The sequence below is a fragment of the Pongo abelii genome, chromosome 3 (genome assembly GCF_028885655.2).
Source record: "Pongo abelii isolate AG06213 chromosome 3, NHGRI_mPonAbe1-v2.0_pri, whole genome shotgun sequence".
Lineage (NCBI taxonomy): Eukaryota > Metazoa > Chordata > Mammalia > Primates > Hominidae > Pongo > Pongo abelii.
In genome coordinates this window covers 138836736-138858771 of record NC_071988.2, presented here as the reverse complement: position 1 = coordinate 138858771, position 22036 = coordinate 138836736, and the positions used below count along the sequence as shown (strand labels likewise).

At 34.8% G+C, this 22036-nt stretch overlaps 1 long non-coding RNA gene across 1 annotated transcript in view; it reads left to right on the top strand.

Annotated features, from left to right (window-relative positions):
* The first annotated feature begins 2380 nt into the window (after window positions 1–2380).
* LOC129058859 (uncharacterized) overlaps window positions 2381–22036 on the top strand; it is a 49789-nt gene continuing 30133 nt past the window's right edge. Inside the window, exons 1-2 of the long non-coding RNA XR_008524272.1 lie at window positions 2381–2627; window positions 13560–13592. This is a non-coding gene — a long non-coding RNA (uncharacterized LOC129058859). The remainder of the gene's footprint in view (window positions 2628–13559; window positions 13593–22036) is intronic.

Below are 22036 nucleotides of genomic sequence, written 5' to 3'. Positions count from 1 at the left end.
GCTATAGTTTATAGAATAAGGTGATATATCTTAGTAGAGTCCTTTGCTGAAGGCTGGGGTGGGTGTAAAAATCTGAGAAACTTCTCACAAGTCAGAGGTTGTTCAGAAAGACTTAAAATGCTAGTCTATCTTCATTTGCATGGAGTCCAGAAAGTCTGTGGGAAAACAATTTAACGTTAGTTTGGGTCAGACACCGTGGCTCACGCTTGTAATCCCAACACTTTGGGAGGCCAAGGGGGATGGATCACTTGAAGCCAGGCAATTAAGACCAGCCTGGCCAAAACGGGGAAGCCCCATCTCTACTAAAAATACAAAAAATTAGCCGGGCGTGGTGGCATGCACCTGCAGTCCCAGCTTCCGGAGAGGCTGAGGCATGAGAATCCGAGAATCCCTTGAACCTGGGAGAAGGAGGTTGCAGTGAGCCAAGATTACGTGGGTGCTCTCCAGCGTGGGCCACAGAGACTCCGTCTCAATAAATGAGTAAATAAATAAATAAATAATAAAGTTAGTCTGAACCAGTTCAAACATATACCTGTTTGATAGCTGTGGGTGGGAGTGGGGTTTGAGAGGGTTGAAAGAAGGCTGTTCTGGAAGGAAGACTAATAAGGCCTTTGAGAAATTATGACGAGTGGATAAATAAATTATATAGAAAAGACCTACCTAAACAAAAAGCTGCAATGCCCAAACGGGCATTTGTTCCATGCACGGAGTGATACTGAGGTGCAGAGGGCTACATTTGAAGGAAAGAACCATGTAGGTGACACGATAAGGCAAGAGGAGCCTGTAACCTGAGACCTGTGCTTTAGATGTTCTCAATCTCTCTTATTTTCCCTTTTATATTACCTTGTCAAAATAATATTGATTAGTAATAAAAAAAAGAATGTATGATGTTGGGGAAACCAGCCCCACACCACCCAGCGGGTACCCCGACTCCGGCGGAGACAAAGGAGTTAGAAAGAGCCAGAATAAGCGTTTAAAAGGCGGGTCCAGGAGACCGGAGCGTCGGAGGCTGCTCAAGGCCTAGAGCTCTGGGCGCCGCCGAATTCATTGGTTTACAAGCTCTTTGTTCTTAGAGCAGATGGGAGGGGGAGGAAAGGATGAGGAAAAGGATTAATCACTGAAGAACTCGTGAGTCGTTCAATAAAATGTATAGCAGTGGTGGTTTCTGTGAATTTCCTTGAGCAAAGGCATGTGTCTACTTAAGATCTTTAACTTGTTGAGACTGAAACAGGTGGGAGTAGGTTTCAGGAGGAGCCAAGATGTTTGTTTATACTCCACTGCTTTAAGCGAGTGTTATCTCCCTGGGCAACCTGTGGAATGCCGTTGAGCGGTTATACTCTCCGGGCATAAAGACATGAAGGCAATAAGGAGACTTTTCTCCTCAGAGGCCGCCCATGGCTCCCCATGGATGTCTCACACAGGGGAGACCAACTCAACTGGCACCGCAGAAACTCTCTTTCCCACATATCTCAGTTGTAACTCTTTTCTCTCTCTCTCTCTCTCACACACACACACACAAACACACACACACAAACACACACACACAAACACACACACACACACAATCTAGGACTTTAGAACTTTCAGATATTCCTCAGGATCTAGCCTTCAAATCTGGCACAGCAAAACCAATAACCCTAAATACTTTATACATTAATGTATTCCAGAGGAAGGAGAGAGTTTATCTTCATTTTTTCTGCTTTGATATAAAAACAAAATGCAGTCTAGGCTACTTCCAGCTTCACAAATAGATACTGTGTTTGGGGACTGGTGTGTGGCAGGATTTGAGCAGGGAGGTGTCTTATTAAGAGGAAGGACAAATTATTAACATGGCAAATCCTTCTTCTTAGGCCACATTAAAGACAGAGATTCTTGCATGACAAAACATTTTTTCTGGATAGTGTCAATGGTCTCTTTTATTGTTTTTTTTTTGTGTGTGTGTGTGCCCCAATACATGATTCCAGTGATAATCACAAAGTAACAAAATATTTCCAACAGCTGCACATGGTTGTTGAGTATTACAGTGCATTGTTTACATTGTGAGCTATTTATTTCCTATGAAAGCATATTTTTCAACTTAGTATAGACCGCATTTTATGTATGATCATTTGTTTATTTGTGATTTTAAATATTTAAGTATGCATATGTGAACCTCTATCTTTATCCATGTGCTGCAAATATAAGAGGTAGGTCTGAACATGAGAAAACCATCTGATAATAAGAGTAAACTATTTGCCTATTAACTCAAAACATATATGAAGACTTAATTTCAGACAGCAATGGGCAACAGAAGTGTCATAATTACAAAGAACTCACATCATTCAGGCAACCAGGGTAATTGTGTATGAAACAAGCCTCTCCAGTAGAATCTCATAAAAAGGAAGTGACTTTATCAAGGGCTTAAAAACTGTTGAAGACTAGGAGACTTTGGTATAAGGCATGTAGGTATTTTTAGAATTTTCTTTTTGTTTGCTTGTTGGTTTTGTTTTTATTTTTTCTTTTTGAGATTGCATCTTGCTCTGTTACCCAGGTTGGAGTGAAGAGGTGTGATCAAGCTCACTTCAGAATTAATCTTCTGAACTCAAGCAATCCTCTTACCTAACAATCCCAAGTATCTGGGACCACAGGTAAGTGCCACCATGCCTGGATAAATTTTTATTTTAATTTTCTTTGTAGAGATAGTGTCTCACCATGTTTCCCAGGCTAGTCTCAAACTCCTGGGCTTATGCAGTCTTCCCATGTCAACTTCCTAAAGTGCTGGGAGGTGTGAGCCACCATTGCCAGATTTCTTGAAAGTGTGTAACCCAGGGATCCTGAGGATTGTCTAGAAATCCTGTTAATGCAACGGGCGAACATGTAAAACATTCATATAAATGTTTCATTTATGATTCATAATTCATGTGAAATAGCATGAGGAAATACAACAGAAAATAACTACAGGAAAGCTATCAGAATGCAACATTATAGAAAAACCCACCCAAGGGGACACAATTACTTAGTTTTTTTTTCACTTCAACCAGTTTTTTTCCATTAAAACGTGCTGTATTGCCCATTTCAATAAATGGATTATTAAACTTTTTATCTTTTATTCCTTCTAACAACTAAATTATGGCAAATCATATCGATAAAAAGGCCTTGAAATCCTTAGATGTTATAGAATTGCAAAGTATATTATTATTTACACTTAATTTGTAAACAGTATGCCATTTCCTGTCTAGTGATGCTAAAATTGTTTTTGTTTTTATTTTTACTTGTGAATAACTAAACATTATTTTAGAAGACTAAAAATGCATTGCCAATATTTGTTACTGTTTCTCTGATTCACTATTGCTCCAAACCAAAGTAACCTAGAAACTATTAGTTGAAAGAAAGTTGCAACTGAGATAGATTCTTATTTTATTACTAATCAATATTGTTTTGACAAAGTAATATACAAAGGGAAAATAAACTATAAAATATGTTTTGATATGCAATTTGATTCTGGGGAAAGTAAGAACTCATTTTACACTGAGCATAGTATGACTAAATTAAGCAGAATATAATAAAAGGAGCTTTTTCATTTTGAGGCATTTTTGCAGTAAATACTCACCATAACACTACTGTATAGTTACTGACCAGCTTCAAACAATTAGTAGTTTCCAAGAACCCTTCTTGGTATATGTTTGAAATTCAAAATTAATATCTAAAATCTTCATGTAACAAGCAATATTTGTTTTTGAAAAGTGGGGTTTGAATTTTATTCAGAGAAGAAAGAGAGTAAAAGGCTTACTTGGGTTCATGTCTTTTAGTAGGTATTTTAATGAAGACCTAAAAATTCACACATACTCTTCATCATTAAATTTTAATTTTCATTAGAAATAATATGTTGATAGTTGCTTAGAGCAAGAGTTGACCAATAGCAAAGTTTTGTTTTGTTTTGCTTTATTAACTCTAATCATTTACATTCTAGGTCTATCAAAAGGGACAACTGCTAATTGTTATGCATAAGTCTAAAGTTTGCATTTGGAACAGAAGAAATCCATAAGATGTGTGGTTTAAAAAAAATCCAAAATTACCTTTAACAACAGTGCCTGGTACAGGTCCAGCTGCATACTAGCTTAAATGACACTGGCATCTTTCTCCACATGATTTAATTTCCTTTTATATGCTAGCAGTGTCTAGTGTCATTTCTTATAAATGGACTTGTCGGAATTTAGCTCTGAACATGGTGAAAGGCATTCTGACATGTACCACGGGAAATGAAAAAAGTATGCCAACCCTTAGCAGTATATCAATACTAGAAGAGCTTATTCTCTGCTGGCAATTGGTCTAAAGTTAATTAGGTGTTTAAATCTTATCCATTTACTTGTGAGAATGACCTTTTCATTTCCTGTAGCAAAGAAGAAAGTATTTGTTGAAATTTATGAAATTAAGAAATAAAAATGCAAAATACAGCAGGAGCTATTATAAAATTATGCCCATCAATATTACCTAAATGTGACATAACAAGAATTAATACACAACCTAGTATATTTCGTCTTCAAGATGTCCACCCTTAACAAGTCACTTCCTTACATTCCACCAAAAGATAGACACAATGCCAGCAGGAAATAATTTTTTTGCTTTTTTATTCACTACTTAAGCCCAGTAGTGGGAATAGTAGTCAACTCTATATAATAAGGTTTAGGTAATTACTGAATGAATGAATGAACATGATCACAATCGGAATGATCAAAATTCAGTGTGAAAGTGGCCCTAATTGAGTAACAATGAAATGCTAAAAAAAACCTAAGCGTCTTTAATACAAATCATCATTAAAATAATCATAAACATATTTTAATCCTATCTTTTCTTCTCCATTCCCCCTACTTTTTTTAGAGGTTCATTATTTGTCACCCCAGAAATGTTACAATGCTCTTTCTGTACTCTCATGATTCATACTATAACTCCAATTACATATTACAACTCCATATTACAACTACAATTATATTTTTAAAATGCATATGTGATGATGCCTTTCCCCTGCCATGCAGCCCTATTAACAAAATAATTAAGAGGAGATTCTTTATCAAGATGTGAAATGCTCCAATGATCTGGCCCCTGTTTAACTTTCAAGTTCATATTAGCCATAGGGTTATTCAAAAAAATCTAGTGATCTCTCACATTTTCATCTTTTTGTATGTGTTATTTTTTCCCTGAATAATGTCTTCTCCCTTCTGTCGATATAGCTAATATATCCAGCATTTTAGTTCAGCTCATATAATTATCCCCTTGGGAAATAATTTCTGATACCATTTCCCTCCCAAGAAAATTCAACATTTTCTACTCTCTGGTGCAAAAGTAATTTATATTTAAAAACATTCAACAAATGGTGCATTACTTAGTGAAGGAAGCGATATTTCTCTGTCAGCATAACACAACATGAAATACTAGAAGCTTTAAAAGAGAGGTTATTCATCTATCTATCGCCAGGAACCTATGTACAAAGCATAATATAGTTGTTCAAAAAATATTTATTAAAAAATATAAAAAATTATACATTTATATAATATTTAAAATACCAATACTCTTGCACAAATCTTGCTAAATGTTCCAGATTTAAAAAGTAAATGACACATTACCTATTCTCAAAAACTTTAGAATCCAGTAGAAAGATATAATACTACATTATATTTGCAGAAATACAGAGTAGTATGTTCAGTGAAAAATAAGGTAAATGTTCTTTTAAATCTCTCTTGGGGAGAGAAGAGAAGCTTCACATTGATGATACCATTAGGATTTAAATTTAAAGAATATGTGAATGTAACCATTGGGCAAGAAAAAAGTTCCAAGCTGAAGAAGCAGCACCCAAAAAACTCCACCCAAGGAGGAGCTTCTAATTAATCAAATTCTAGTTAAATTAGAGGTGATCTTCCATGCCTCTTCTAAACTGGGATTAGCAAACTAAATGCTCTCTGGAGGAAGATCAATAGGAGTCTCAAAATATTACTAACATTTTCCATAGACAGCATCTAGAATGCGATAAATAATTACATTACCTGGTGATATGTTTAGGCTTTGTGTCCCCACCGAAATCTCACTTTGAACCCCATAATCTCCATAATCCCCCATGCCCAGGGAGACCAGGAGGTAATTGAATCATGGGGGCCATTTTCCCCATGCTGTTCTCATGATAGTGAGTGAGTTCTCATAAGATCTGATGGTTTTATAAAGGACTTCTCCCTCTTTGCTCTGCACTTCTCCTTCCTGCCGCCTTGTGAAAAAGGTGCCTTGCTTCCCCTTTGCCTTCTGGCATGATTGCAAGTTTCCTGAAGCCTCCCCAACCATGCCAAACTGTGAGTCAATTAAACCCCTTTCCTTTAAAAATGACCATGTCTTGGACAGTTCTTTATAGTATATGAAAATGGGCTAATACACATGGAGTTCCAAACAAGAAAAAAAATTTAGAAATATATACTGAAAATCAATGTATTACAGTTATTAAATACAAACGATGAGAACTATGAATTACAGGCCCTCAAATTATAATATTTTAAGCTGGAACTACAAATCATAAAATATCAAATTACAATTATAGATACAAGGTTAAAAATAATTAAAATTAGCACCTCTGAATAATTTTACAGCCTAATTAAGCAGAAGAAAAGATTAATGAATTAGATGATAAGTCAATAGAAAAATAACCGACGAGATATTACATAGAAATGAAAAGGAAAATTGGCAATTGTAGAAAAACTGCTACAACCATAATATATGAGAAATTTTTAAAAGAGGCAGTAGAAAGTTGCACACTGTAGTCACAGGAACAACAATAAAATCAACAGATAATTCATCAACATAAATAATCATAACCAGAAAACAATGGAAATATATTTCAGAAGTGCTGAAAGTAAAGGGCAGAGATGGTAGAATACCCTACGAAAACACTATTCAAAATTGATGCAAACTATAAAATCTCTGGAAGAAAATAGGAGAAAAATCTTCATATATAAAAATACTTGTAGCTAGGACACAAAAAATAGAAAAAAAAATACATATAATAAAAACTCTATTTTTCCAAAGACCCAACAACAATAAATAAGCAAAAAATATATGTCAATAAATATATAAAGACCAGGTGCAGACTCGGAGAATATACAATGCGTTTGTGTTACAAAAGACTTGCATTCAAAATAACTAAGGACAATTATACCTCAATAAGGAGAAAATGAATTAAATAGAAATTACCATAAAAAATTTAAAACAACTTTGCTAAAAGGCAATTCATGAATGTGCAGTAATCACCTAAAAAGACATTAAACAATACTAATCATCAGGAAAATGTTAATTATAACCACAAAGGAAGACCACTAGACACTAAGAAAGGAAAAAATTGAAAATCTGGTCATACTAATTTCTATACGTTATGGACATGTTTGCCTCATACATAAAATGTGTCTAAATGTTGATTATCATACTTCTGTAACTGTAATACAATCTGAACTGACTCATTTTTATTTACTATAAATTTTAAGATGTAGTTCATATACTGAAAGGCATTGTTGTTATTTAAATAATCATAACTTAGGCATAATTTTTCACTAAATTTTATAAAATGAAAAGGATTTAATATGTTTTATACTCTGTTTCACCTTTTAAAATTATTGGTTTCATGTCCAGTAAAAATACAACACTGAAAAATTCCTTTATTTTCTACCTAAGGTACAGCCTGACATATTCTTCACATGTTTTCCATAACAATTTTCCTATGTGCTGCAATTCTTATTTCTATGTAAGTGGACAGAAAAGATACCTGAGATGCATGCTTTATTATGTTGTCTTTACCCTTCAATTCATTTGAGAATGTGCATAATCATCATTTAGGATAAAATAGGTTTAAAGATTTAAACACTATTACCTACAATGTAAACTGGTAAATGTATTAGTCCATTCTCATGCTGCTAATAAAGACTAGATAATTGATAAAGAAAAAGTTTAATTGACTTACAGTTCCACGTAGCTGGGGAGGCCTCACAATCATGACTGAAGGCAAAAGGAAAGGCACATCTTACATAGTGGTAGACAATAGATTGAGAGCCAACCAAAAGAGGAAACTCCTTATCACAAGTTCACATCAGATCTCACGAAACCAATTCACTACCACAAGAACAGTATGGGAGAAACTGCAACCATGATTCAAACATCTCCCACCATGTCTCTCCCACAATACATGGGAAATATGGGAGCTACAATTCAAGATGAGATTTCGGAGGGGACACAGCCAAACCATATCAGTAAACAAAACGTGAAAATATTCAACCTTTACGACTCTCTTGAGTTTTAGATTCCATTCATTTGCTGTGAAATAATTTGCTTTCTTATGGGTACTGGTTATCTTGTAGGTACTAGGTTATGATTATTAATTTGAAATGTATGGTTAGGAATGTTAAAATGTAAGTGCACTGTATATTTGTTATCTATCAGACAGCCATATATTGTGAACATAAATTAACTTTCAATTCAGATATGATATCTTAATTTAGTACCCAAAATTAACAAATCAGAAAAATTAATGTCATATTGCAGATTAATCTTGATTCAAATTATTGTTGTTTGGATATCTAAGATAAATCTAGGTTTATTTTGTGTTCCCTTTGTATTCATTCTCTCAATGACAAAGCATTCAAAAATACATTTTAAAGCAAATATATTAAAAAGTATTTTTCTATGACATTTTAGGCAATTTTTATGGTTGATGAGAAATCCGAATTTTTTATTATTTTCCAAGGTATATACAGTTACATTACCAATCTTGTAATATTTTAATAACCTGGATTTTTTTATTGCTAGCTTGGGCATTTTGGAATTATTATTTCCTGAGATAAAATGAGAAAGCACGCTTTCTGTCTTTTATCCATTTTCAAGCTTAGCTTTTGCTGAAATAGTCCATTTTCTCTACATCAACAACATTAAGTGTAGAGATAGTTTCTTTAAATCAAAGAAACAAGAGAATCTCAGAAAGAATTATCATGTAGGTTTCCTTTACATTTTATCTGGCAAAGCCTAGGCACAATGCACATAGAGCAAGACCTCTCTTTTACTTACAGAATTGGGCTGTGAATAAAGAGTAGCAGTGCCAAGTTGTCATACAGTTTTACGAAAAAAAGCATATCATAAAAACACTGGGAAAATATGCTAAAGTCTCCTTATTTTTGCTCTGTCAATAAAAAAAGAAGCAGTCAGAGAAAAACGGGGTAAGTAGGGCCCCCTATCCATGGTTTCACTTTCCATGGTTGCAGTTACCTGTGGTCAATAGGTGAGTACAGAAAGATAAGGTACTTTGAGAGAGAGAGAATGAGAGAGATAGAGAGAGAGAGAGAGAGAGAGAGAGACAACACTGACAAAGCTTTTATTATTTTCTTATAATTGTTCTATTTTATAATTAGTTATAGTTGTTAATCTCTTACTGTGCCTATTTTAAAATTAAACTTTATGTAAGTATGTATGTATAGGAAAAAACACAGTGTATATAAGCTTTAGTACTGTTTTTGGTTTCAGTCATCCCCTGGGAATCTTGGAGCATATCCCCCACAGATATGGGAGGACTACTGGCTAAGACTTAAAAAATCATGATAATAGTAACCGAAGAAAGCTTAAATAATAGAGTTAGAAAACATATGGTGAATAAAGAGTCTCAGTAAAGAAATGAATATTTAGCAAATAGGTTCAATCATATAAAAAGAAAATTAGGGGTGATTGTTAGATTTGGCCACTGATAATCTCTGTGTGGGAAAGTAAGGAAAAAATGGAGATTTACTAAAGTGAAAGTGAAGATTGGAAAAATTGAACATGTACATTTTACTCTTCTTTCTTTCAGGATCTAAAATGACAGTAGTGGTGGATGTGTCGGGGGTGTGTGTGTGTGTTTGTGTGTGTGTGTGTGTATGCATGAAGAAAAGGAATAGTAGAAAGGAGGTGGCAGAAGAGCAGGGGAAATGTAAGATGTCAACATATTTTTGTCATGTGAGGAGCAGATAGATAAACAGCAAATAACTTGTAAGCACAAAAAAAGCTAAAGGTTAAGTGCCTGTAGAGGATGGAACAAGCTGTCTTGGCTTCAGAAGGAACCCATGGAGAAATTTCTGATTTGGAGGGACTGCAGGCAGAGTGATGGGTGAATGTAGGTAACAGTCAAGGAAAAATTAAAAGGTCAAGATTTGTCCTCACCCCACCACACAAAGAAACAGGTTAATATGTCTTTAAGAACCAACAAGAGATGAATCATTTATCCTCTGGAAAAAACTATTGAGTGCAAATCAATAGTCAGGAATGCCAAGGATAGCTGAGGGTGAGGGAGAAAAACTGTCTGACAGTAAAGGAATTAAGTGAAATACTAAAAATTAAATGCTATGATTGCTATCCTGGTTCTGCACCCAGCTACAGTTCACCCCAGTACAAAATTGATGTAAACTTGCAGGTCCACCTAAACATGGATTTTCTTCTTCCTCTGCCACTTCAAGACAGCAAGACCAACTCCTGCTCTTCCCCTTCTCCTCAGCCTTCTGAATGTAAATACAACAAAGATAAAGACCTTTATGATGATTGATATGGTTTGGCTGTGTCCCTGTCCCAATCTCATCTTGAATTGTAGCTGTGGTAATCCCCACATGTCATGGGAGGGAACCAGTGGTAGGTAATTGAATCATGGGGGCGAGTTTTTTCCATGCTGTTCTTGTGATAGTGAATAAGTCGCACAAGTTCTGATGGTTTTATAAGGGCAATTCCCCTGCACATGCTCTTTTGCCTGCTGCCATGTAAGACTGACTTTGCTCCTCCTTCACCTTCCACCATGATTGTGAGGCCTCTCCAACCACATGGAACAGTGAGTTCATTAAACTTATTTTTCTTTATAAATTACCCAGTCTTAGCCATTTCTTCATGGAATGGACTAATACAATAACCCACTACCAATTATGTATAGCAAATATATTTCCTTATGGTTTTCTTAATAACATTTTATTTCTCTAGCTTACTTTATTGTAAGAATACAATATATAATACATATAACATACAAAATATGTGTTTATTGACTATTTTATTGACAAGGCTTCTAGTCAACAGTAAGCTATTGGCAGTTACATTTTGTGAAAGTCAAACTTTATACATGGATTTTTGACTGTATGGAGGACTCAGCACCCCAACCCTCCAGTTGTTCAGGTGCAACTCTATTATTGGAGGGCATTCAGATTATAGCTTCAAGAAAAGTATTTGGAAGTTTATCTTGGCAGAAACTCACCTGAAGAATAAAAATCCACACAGTGTACAGACATGGACAGTCTGGGGTCCAATTAAAACCACTAAAGTGAAGCCATTATTAAATACTCCCTGTATTAGCTCATTTTCACACTGCTATAAAGAGCTATCTGAGACTGGGTAACTTATCAAGAAAAGACGTTTAATTGATTCATGGTTCTGCATGGCTGGAGAGGCCTCAGGAAACTTACAATCATGGTGGAAGGGGAAGCAAGGCACATCTTACATGGTGGCAGAAGAGGAGAGAGTGAGGGGGGGAATGTGCCACACTCTAACACCATCATATCTTGTTAGAATTCACTCACTATCATAAGAACAGAAAGGGAGAAAATGCCCACATGATCCAATCACCTCCCACCAGGCCCCTCCTTCAACATATGGGGATTACAATTTGAGATGGGATTTGAATGGGGACAAAGAGCCAAACTACATCATTTTGTCTCTGACCCCTCCTAAATCTTATTTCCTTTTCAAATTTCAAAATCAATCATGCCTTCCCCATAGTCCCCCAAATGTTACAGGTAGTTAGACAGGCATAAGCAGGGCAGGAGAGGGCTTCCCTCCACCTACCACAAATGTCAAGTGATTGTTCAGCTGTTATCACATTGCCTCTCTAAAAGTGATAAATTGGCAGACAGCACCAGGGAGAGGCCATTTCCTGATAGTCCACATCTGTTGCACTAAAGTGTTCATTGAATGCCTGTACCAGGGAGAAGCAACTTCCTGGGCATGAGTATTAAGAGACAAAATGGAGCAGGATGACTTTCCAAGGGCACACCACCAGAAAAGGGAAGAAAGCCTTAGATGGGCATCATACAACTTCCTAAACGAACAGCACGTGCTCACTTCCCAAGGGTAAGGAGGACATTGCACATGCAGGCAGCCCACCCTAAAGGAAGAATCCTGGAAAAGAGGCCAGCCTATAAAGCCCAGTATGTTGGTACCACAGAGAGTGGGGTGCTGACATAAAGATACCTGAAAATGTGGAGGCAACTGGGAATCGAGTTAGAGGCAGTGGTTGGAACAGTTTGGAGGGCTCAGAAAAGACAGGAAGATGTGGGAAACTTTGGAACTTCCTAGAGACTTGTTAAATGGTTTTGACCAAAATGCTAATAGTGCTATTGGCAATGAAGTCCAGACTGAGGTCGTACAGATAGAGGTGAAGAACTTCTTGGGAATTGGAGCAAAGGTGACTCTTGCTATGCTTTAGCAGAGAGACTGGTGGCATTTTCCCCTGCCTTAGAGATCTGGGAAACTTTGAAATTCAGAGTGATGATTTAGGGTATCTGGTGGAAGAAATTTGTGAGTGGCAAAGTGTTTAAGAGGAAAAGTTTGCAAAATCTGCAGCCAGAAGATGCAATAGAAAAGAAAAACCCATTTTCTGGGGAAAACTTTGCATAAGTAATGAGGAGCAGAATGTTAATCACTAAGAAAATGGGGGAAATGTCTCCAGGGTATGTCAGAGACCTTCATGGCAGCCCATCACATCACAGACCTGTTGGTCTAGGAGGCAAAAATGGTTTCCTTGGTTGGGCCCAGGCTCCCCCTGCTCTGTGCAGCCTCAGGATATGATGCCCTGTGTCCCGGATGTTTCAACTCCAGCTGTGGCTTAAAGGGGCCAAGGTACATCTTGGGCCATTGCTTCAGAGGGTGCAAGCCCCAAGCTTTGGTGTATCCCATGTGATGTTGAGCCTGTGGGTGCACAGAAGTCAAGAATTGAGGTTTGGGAACCTCTGCCTAGATTTCAGAGAAAGTATAGAAATGCCTGGATATCCAGGCACAAGTTTGCTATAGGAGCGAAGCCCTAATGGAGAACCTCTGCTAGGGCAGTGCAGAAGGGAAATGTGGAGTTGGAGCCCCTACACAGAGTCCCCACTGGAGCACTGCCTAGTTGAAGTGTGAGAAGAGAGCCACCATCCTCCAGACCCCAGAATGATAGATCCACCTATAGTTTGCACTCTGCACCTGGAAAAACTGCAGGCACTGAACACCAGCCTGTGAAAGCAGCTGTGAGGGGGGCTGTACCCTGCAAAGTCACAGAGGTGGAGCTGCCCAAGACCATGGGAGCCCACCTCTTGCATCAGAATGACCTGGATGTGAAACATGGAGTCAAAGGAGATTATTTTGGAACTTGAAGCTTTAATGACTGCTCTATTGAATTTTGGACTTGCGTGGGGCATGTAGCCCCTTCATTTTGGTCAATTTCTCCCATTTGGAATAGGTATATTTACACTATGCCTGTACCCCCATTGTATTTTGAAGTAACTAACTTGTTTTTAATTTTACAGGCTCATGAGTGGAAGAGATTTACTTTGTCTTAGGTAAGACTTTAGAGTTGGACTTTTGGGTTAATTCTGGAATGAGTTAAGGCTTCGGGGGACTGTTGAAAAAGCATGATTGTGTTTTGAAATGTGAAGATGTGAGATTTGGAAGGGACCAGTAGTAAAATGATATCGTTTGGCTCTGTGTTGCCACCCGAATCTCACCTTGAATTGTAATAATCCCCACGTGTCAAGGGGATTATTCTCATGAGATCCAATGGTTTTATAAGGGACTTCTCCCCTCACTAAGCACTCATTCTCTCTCCTGCTGCTCTGTGAAGAGGTGCCTTCCACCATGATTCTAAGTTTCCTGAGGCCTCATCAGGCATGCAAACTGTAAGTCATTTGAATCTCTTTTCTTTATAAATCACCCAATTTTTAATATGGCTTCATAGTTGCAAGAGAATGGACTAATACAATAGTTAAATCCATCCTATTAAAGAGAAAGAAAAATTGAAACATAAATCCAAAAAAAATACAAAATGTGAATGACAGCATAGCTCTGCAACTGTTATTACAATATGTGATAGGTAAACATATATTTCAACCATGTGTCATTCATCTGACATACCATATTCAACACTTCTGAAATCATACCGTTGCTATTCTTTCCATTTCCAATATATGTGCTCAACTGCCATTCGCCTCTAACTTTCCTTATCAGCTTTCGTTTTATCAATGTAATAAAGAATAAACCTACACAACCCATTAAAGAACAAGGAATGGAAAGAATTACTAATAAGTTACTTGATGACTGCAATAAGCTGCTTCAGCTCTAACTTATTTAGTATGTAGATTGGATTTACCTACTATTGGTGAATTAGCAGCATTTACGAATCCATGGGTAGACACAAGATGCTAAATTAAAACTACTAAGCTGCAAAAATTAAAGCCAGCAAAGCTGAAACTATTTTGTTCAGTAAATGAATTATTCTTCAACTGGAAGGAAAACAAACTATATTAGTCAAATTAATGTAGTACAATGTTAATTATGGCCCTAAGAGTCCTTTTAAATATTTATGAACAATTCCTTTCAAATGCCTTGTCAGCTGTATTCAATTAAAGAGTGTGCCATCAGTTTTGCCTTTCAAAACTGACTTTGATTTTTTTCTTATACTTTGACTCATGCCACTAAAAAATTGTACCTAGGAGCCATAGGCCTATGAAGCTTGGTTTATTTGGGAGCTCAGATGTTGGCTGTTTCTGAGGCCCCAGACAGTGACTCTTGGTTTGAGATTAAGCATTTCATAAAGAAAACTAGGAATATATGTATAAATAATGTGGTTTAAAAATATTTGTGTGTGGGTATTAAGAGTTGCTCTTTTATGTACTCAGCTGAAGTTTATTTATTAAGCTGATGTCTTTGGTCTATCTCATAATAGAATGTCAGTAAATTCATGAAGAAGTTAGAGCCAAGACATCCTTGTGCTTCCTAAGAAAGGGAGGTTCAGCGAATACCACCAGCAGTTACAACAGATTTTTCACCTTAAAAATCAAAATTATTCCTTTTCTCTCATACTCTTGGAAGAAAATGAGGAGATGCTGGTTGTCATATATTTGAGAGTTATTTCCTTCATTTATCAAGATGTATTATATTCACTTATTTTTGCCTGCTTGAAATGACCTACAGTATAAGCAATCCCATACGATCAGTATCCTAAAGGTCAGATTTTGTCATTAGTTGTATCTGCAGAGTGCATGTCTGTGCATGCAGTTTTATTTAATATCTTTATCTTTAAAGATTCACTACCTACATTCACAAGAAAAAAGTTCCATTCATTTTGCAAATCAGTAAACAATCTTTGGTTGGGCAACTACTCATTCTGTATTTTGTTCAATAGTCATTAATCAGTGTCTTGAATTCACAAATAGCAGGTAAATGCTCTTATCATAGAAAGAAAAAAATGTTGGAAATATCTAGTTGTCATAAGGTCATAAAATATATATAAGCAGGCATTTAAAAACAAAATTTTTAAAGTTATATATTATTTTAAAATAGTATAATTGAATGAGAAAGCATACTGAATATCTATCAAATCCAAGTCTCCAAAATTGAATTTCAGCTGTGTTAAATGTATAGTTAGTTGTAATCATAAAAGGCCAAGGTACTTTGAATACTCTTTTTGATCTCAAATTCTTTCTCTAGACCATAAAGTTGTGCAATCAAACTGTGTTCATTAAGTGAAATATATGCTATCTACTTTACTGAGAGGGTGATGGTCAGTCATTGTTTAGATGTTTCCATTGTTGTAGAGAATTGCTATCAGTTTCCAACTTCTAGGTCTTCCAGTGAACCAGTAATAAGATCTTAATATGGATATAATCTTGCTCATGTCTTGCTTGCCAGGATCTGAAACAACACATGGCATATAACTGTAGTTACTGAAAGCTTTCTGAGTCAAACTGAATTAAGATACGTAGTGAAACATTAGAAAAAGTTTAATTATCTGCTTTTAATGGAAGAACATACATTAATGAACATAACTAACTTAGGCAGCAACTGTACTTTAGAAATCACACTTCTTAGGAATTTGAAAAATAATGTAAATAATGAAGAGAAGAAGAAATGTGTCCCTTTTGTTGAAATCATTGATTTTGTTGAAATTGAAATTGTTCTATCCTGTGAAGATAGAAGATAATGTCACATTTTTATGAGTGTTACCTGCAGGAACCCCACCAGGTTATCAAGTGAATATCCTAAACAGATACCTTCATGATCCTTGCAGGTGTGAGTGGAAGATTAACAAATGTAGAAATGAATGGAGACTATAACACTAAAGCATGAGGATATTTACATAAGCACTGAACACTAGTTGATAAAGTAGTTTCCCATAGTTGTACAAGTTAACAAATCTGGAACAACTAAAAATGTATACTGGAGTTGAACAATGAAATAAATGAATGGTGGATAATGGGAGTGTCTCTCATTTGAGAGGTTGGTTGTATAAACATAAGGGTAGGATTTTACAATAATTGACATGGTAACAGATTGAAGTGGAAGAACTATATGAATTTACATTTGGCATAACAGAGGTGCAAATACAAAAATATTTGTGGAAATGTGCATATACATGGTTTATTATATACACATATTTCCTTGCTTTGTCAGATGAGAGGGCTCAATGACTTATAGGACTAAAAAACCTGTTGCACTTATGGTTACAGTGTATGGCAAAGAGAGGATACAGATTAAAACTAGTAAAGGAAAAATGTACAAGAGTTAAATTCCATGAGTAATCCAATATTCCCTTGTCAGTTGAGTTCAATCATGTCAGCTATTAGACTAATTCTCATTTTATCTGTGGCTTCATTGGAATTACACATGGCAAATGGCCAAGAGCAAGTTGCAACTTGAACATCAGTGGATCCATTTTTGTGTTCCTGGTAAAATCTTTCCCCTCAAACCAGTAATGTTGTGAGTTGGGGAAAAAAAATTCTTAAATGGCTTACTATGCATAATAGTGAGAAGATTTACTCTATTTTCACATCTTTGTTTTTAGACCATGTATTCTGGTTATGGACAAATAAGACTATACATTTATCTTCTGTAATACAAACATGGTGTGGTCTTCCAGTTGAAGCTATCTTCAATAAGCCAATCTGTCATTCTCTTATTCCAGCCACTGGGGGATGAGTATTCTGTACAACCAGCTAATTCTTGGATGTTGAACTAAATAGACAGATAGGTAATTAGATAGATAGATAGATAGATAGACAAAACAAAATATAATTTTGTAGGAACTATAGGACTCTTAAGAGACGTTGAACTCAGAGGAACCATAAATAGAGATATTAACAAAAGAGTCCTAAAGGACTGCTTACAGGATTATGAAACCTCATTAATTCATTCCTTCTAAAAATATTTAATGGTTATTTAGAATTTGTAAAGTATATTGCTAGGCCCTAAAGTAGATTAAAGATGACTGAAAATACAATAGTTTCTAGAAGTGTTAAAATATTAGAGACTTAGATTTGTGTTTATCAGTATAATTTTATATTTCTAGAATAAACATATATAAATAAACATATAGTGTTAAGTTCCCTATAGTTGATGGTGGCTAATAGGTCAAGTGTTTTCTTACATAAACATGTTAGTCAGTCCCCACTTCTATGAAGGAGGCAGTTTAAAAAGTAGTATTCTTAGTCAATGTCCTCTAAATATTAGAATCTGAGGCAAGTTTCAGAGATCTGGTATTTTATTTGGAAGGTGCAAGTCCAAGGTGCAAATGATGTGAGGTAAATAAAGATGCAAAGCAATGTGATGTGATAGCTTATTTTGTGGCTACCATTCCACAGTAAGCTGAGAAGAGATCAAGAGGGTCTTTAGTCTCTGCACTAAGTGATTCAGGGACTTACTCTGCATTAGAGACTTCTCTACAAAGGTTCACCTCATCGGGAACACAATTCCTCACATTTAAAAGTTGTGTAATTTAGTTTATCGACAATGTTCAGGAAGCCTAATATCAATAACCGCAGTGTGATGTTTCATCTAAATCCAAACACAGTAGTGCAACCTGAATGGATGAGATATTGAAAATATTTTTAAATAAATAACAATTCCAAGCATTGTTGTGGAGCAGCTGAAATTCTTGTGAATATCTGATGGGAGTATACATGGACATAACCATTTTCAAGGAAAGTTTGGTGACATCTACTAAACTAAATTTTCTTAGAGTTTCTGACCCTGTATCTTAGTTACTGGGCTGTAATCCAAAATAAATGAGTAATTCTGACCCCTAAAAAATACCCTGATGTTCAAAGATTATTTATTAATAATATTTTAAGAAATTTTTTAAAAAAGTTATTAAAGGGAATGATTAAACCCATAGTGGGAATGTAATTCTGCTTTATAACAATTAAAAAATAACAAAATATTGATACATCAAAATTTTTCTATATTTCGCAATGATAAGCAAAAAAACTCATACCCAAAAAAGAATACATACTGAATAATTGCATTACTATTGAGTAATAACACTTTAATATGTTTAACATCTGTATAAGAATACTTGATTTAAACATTGGAGTTATGAATTACTAGTATAAAAAATTATGAATAACTAGTATAAGTTTCATTCAAAGTAAAAGGTAAATTTCCTCAACAAACCTTAATAAAAGAAATAATAGAGCAACACACATTCATATGAACAGTTGACCCTTGAACAATGCTGGAATTAGAGACACCAATCCCCACTCAATTGGAAATCTGCGTATAATATAAGTCTCCAAAAACTTAACTACTAATAGTTTACTGTTGACTGGAAGTCTTATTTATAATATAAACAGTCAATTGACATATATTTTGTACGTTATATACAGTATATACTGTACTCTTATAATAAAGTAAGCTAGAATAAAAAATGTTATTAAGAAAATCATAAGGAAGAGAGAATATATTTACTATTAATTAAGAGGAAGTGTGCCATTATAAAAGTCTTCATCTTTGTCATGTTTATGTTCAGTCAGAAGAGGAGGAAGAGGGAAAGAAGGGATTAGTCTTGTCACAGAGGTGGAGTAGGTGCAGGAAGTGGAAGAGAAGGCAGGCATGCTAGGTGAAATTGTTATTGGAAAAAAATCCACATGTAAATGGACCTGTGCAGCTCCAAACCCACAATGTTCAAAGGTCAACTATATTTCTCTTTATGTTTTTTAATTAGCATAAGTTATCTTCCTAGCTTTTAAACATATAAATTTGATGACTGCATTTTCCATTCACATACGTTTCAGTTAATGGGAATTAATGAGGACTTTTCCGTTGCTGTCTTACTAGCGAACACATCTAGAAAACTTTTTTTTCTACAATGAAATAAAGCAGACACTATTTGAAGAGAATATATTGAGTCAGGCTCTGTAGCATATTTATGAATATCTACTTTGAGAAAATCTACATAGTATGATTTTCTCTAGATATAATGTTTATATGTTTTCTATATTTTTAAAAAGTATTATTTCTCAAAATGTTTAAAGATCCTAAATGAATCATCTGTAAAATCCATTTAATAGTGTGACATATTATTCACATTTGAATAATTTTACAAATTATTTTCATGATATCTGGGACATTATGTATAGGTTGTCATTTTATAAGGAAACTGTTTATAGCTCCATCTTTCCAACAGGTAACTGTAAGAGGAGTCCTGACTAAACTATTCAATCAGTCCTGTCTTTAATGTAAAGGATGTACTTTATCTGCCTTGGGGATAAGAGATTTATTTCCAGATGTTGCAAGTGGGCTGAAGTTATCATAATAAGAAAGATATTCATGTTCTACTTTTAGGCTCAGTTTCTCTTAAATGAGCTACAGAAATGTATTTCACAAAAGGATTTTATTCTTTATAAAGTATCGTTGCACTACTTTTTACTTTGCCAAGAAACAAAGAAAAATTACAGATGTAATCGTTAGACTCTGCTAATAAATTAGAGACTCTAAGCACAAATTTTAAAGATTTGGTTACCTTAACAGAAAATGATATGTCAAGTCCATAAATCTGTTCTTGATATCAAATGTCTGCAAGGTTTTTGCAGGAATATTTACAAATATTATATATAAATCAACAATACAGATGTGCAAACAGAGATAAGTATTTTTTAAATTTACTTTTCTATGGACAAATACACATTGAAAAATACCTTGCTCGCAGAGTGAATAGAACAAGACCACAGCCTTGCAATTTTTAATACACCTTTCTCATTTTTCAAAATAAAAATCATATTTCTAACAAGCAGCATGACCTGTTAAATATCAAAGCAACATCACTGTTGCGGTACACTGAATTAATTAATTCTGATTAGCTAGAAAGAAGATATTTATTAGGCAAGTCACAAAGGTTTGCTATGTTAGTCTCCACATTCTAAAGAAATCAAAATAAATATATTTATGAGTAATTATAACTCAAAGTCAACTGAAAAATTTATTTTTCAATGAGACATAACATAGTAGGTTCATAATATCTCATCATATTTACATTCTTTGGTTTTTGTGCAGGAAATCTTGAAGGATCATTTCATAATTCTGATAAGCACAGAACCCCAAAATTAAAGTGAACCCAGCTGAATTCACATATCTGATGAGATTAGACAGTTTATCAAAATAGCATAAATAAGACACAAATTTGTACTTGCATTTCAAATGAGTAAAAGATCTCAAACTGGAGTTGAATATTTCAGATTCAGTTTTGAATAATGTATTAATATTCTTCAATATAAACTTATTATTTGATTAGAGCTTCTCTTAAAATTAATATTTTCATTTATTAATTCAAGTAGGTAGATTGATGAAGGAAATAACGAGACAATTGATTTGATAGCTTCATTTAGAATATTTTCTGAGAATATGAACCTAGCTATGTAACAACTCCTAGGACTCAACGAAAATGCATCTGTTACATCACTTGGTTTTGTGAAATGTTTAATCGTATCCCAAACAGTAGTCCATAGACAACAATTTTACATTTTTGTTAAACATAATGCTGTTATCACAGTATTTGCCACATAAATATTTTAATAAAAACGGGGAACTAAAGGAAGAGACAAAAAAAGAAGGAAAAGAATGAAGAATGGAAGAAAAGAGAAAGGAAAAGAGAGAATTCAAAAGGGCAAGAAATAAAGAATGAAAGAAAAAGAAAATGAAATAATCAAAAAAGAAGAAAGGAAAGAAGTATGCTTATGGAAGGAAGAAGGAAGAAACCTTGGAACGAAGAAGGGAAGAGAGGCAGAAGACAAAGAAACAAACTGGAATAACGAAAAAAAGAAAGAAATAAACAACTTTTAGATATTTAGATGTTGAATATATGCTATTAGCTGACATTTTCACTCCTGCAATGGAGTAATCTAAAACTTCCTGGGGTCAAATAAAAATACACAGATTAATGCCACTCAATTATTGTGTCTTCTAACCTCACTTAAATCTTCTGTATCCTTTAACCTTCCAACTGTCCTTAATTGATTTCAATGACTATTTCTAAATTTTACTTTTCTTAAGCCAAGTACCTAACTCATACTCTCAATAGCTGAGCTGGACTTGTACTTGACTGCACTAAGAATGTTTAGAACATTGCATGAGAGTTCCTTTAACTTCAGACATTTTTTTTCTATAAATAAATCTACTTCCAGTTTAGTACTTAAATTTAAGCCCAGAAATTGATATGTTTTTCCTAGTAATCAAGTTCACTTGCATTTTATTTTTTTTAATTCTATCACATCTGTATTTCTTCTAGGCAATATGGAGTTGCATTTTGCTTTTTTGAGAGATCTAATCTGAAAGTCTCTGCCTTTTATTGATGTGTTCAGATACCATTTACATTGTACATGATTACTGATTTGGTTCTATTTAGGCATCAAGCTCTTTGGTTTTTATTTGTCCCATCTCATGTTTATTCTACCTTCCTTTCCATTGAATTTTTTCATAATTTCACTTTATCTCCTTTGTTGACTTCAAGCTATTT